Here is a 1,467-nt window from a genome sequence, read left to right on the forward strand (position 1 = left end):
TAATACACACATGATAGATATATATATATATATACACACACACACACACACACACACACACACACACACACACACGCGTGTATATATGTACACAGCCACATACATATATTATATATCTATATATATATATATTTATATCTATATCTATCTATCTATATATATATATATATATATATATATATTATATATATTTTATATATATATATATATATATATATTATAAGGTCACGGTCGTGCCCTTATATTAAGGCTGAATCGAACAAACGGAATTCTCCCATAGGGAACTTCTGAGATGGGGGCATGGTGTTTGAGGGGCTACACCTCAAAACTGATTGGACGTACTGAGCTGAAATTTGCCATGGGAGCGTAGAATCGTCACACGGTGCTGCATGCCAAATTTCAGGGCAAAATAATAAAAAATGAGGAATTGGGAGTAACCTAAAGTTCCAACTGTCAGTTTTTTTCTGCCACTCCCTCTGTGGCTTTTTGACACCGTATTCCCATAGAGTGAATGAGGATTTTTTTGGGAAGGCATAACTCAGGATAGAGGACGAATTAAGACTTGGGGTTTGTTTTACTAGATAGAGTATGTCCCAGTGTAGTGCCTTTTGGGGTTAAGGTTTTTCAGGAAGTTACAGTTTTTTTTTAATTAAGTAAAATATGCCCCATTATAAAGATAGGGCTTTTCAATTTGTTGCGGCTGCGCAGTGGCCGCCAGCAGGGGGTGTACAGAGAGTAGCTCTGGCAGTTGGGCACGAGGAGACAGAGTGGGAAGGAGTCACGTGGAGCTGCAGGAGGACAGCCAGCGGTTCCCGGCGCGTGAGTTCACTGAGGTCCATGAAGCGGGAGGAGCTCGCCGGAGCTGCGTAGCACTGGGTGAGTTCTGTCAGGCAGCCCACCGCTGTGTACCCAGCTTCCACTTCTCCCCCGCTTGTCCGCCCTCCCTCCCGCTGTGTGCCCGGCCGCCCGCCGGACCTTCCCTGGTTGCTGCCTGCGTCTCCTCCCCGCGTCTGTGGTGCGGCTGGCAGTAGGAGCCGTCTCGGGCAGCTGTGTCCGGCCACTCCTCCCTCCTTCTCCTCCTGCTGTGTCCGGCCCTCCCTCCCTGCAGTATGCGATATTTATCAAGGTCTCTATGGTCACCAGTCCTCCCCTCCCTCCCTGCTGTGTGTCCGTCGTCCCCCACCCCCTCGCCCTCCCTGCTGTGTGTCCGTCTCCCCCCCCTCGCCCTCCCTGCAGTGTCCCCCCCCCCGCCCTGCAGTGTGTCGTCCCTCCCTGCAGTGTGTCAGGTGTGTCCCCCCCCCCTGCAGTGTGTCCGTTAGTCCCCCCCTCCCTGCTGTGTGTCCGTCCGCCCCCCCTGCCCTCCCTGCTATGTGTCTGTCCGCCCTGCTGTTTGTCCTTCCATACCCCCCGCCCTCCCTGCTGTGTGTCCCCCCCCGCCGCCCTCCCTGCTGTGTGTCCGTCCCCCCG

This window comes from Pseudophryne corroboree, unplaced genomic scaffold (assembly GCF_028390025.1).
Source record: "Pseudophryne corroboree isolate aPseCor3 unplaced genomic scaffold, aPseCor3.hap2 scaffold_414, whole genome shotgun sequence".
NCBI lineage: Eukaryota > Metazoa > Chordata > Amphibia > Anura > Myobatrachidae > Pseudophryne > Pseudophryne corroboree.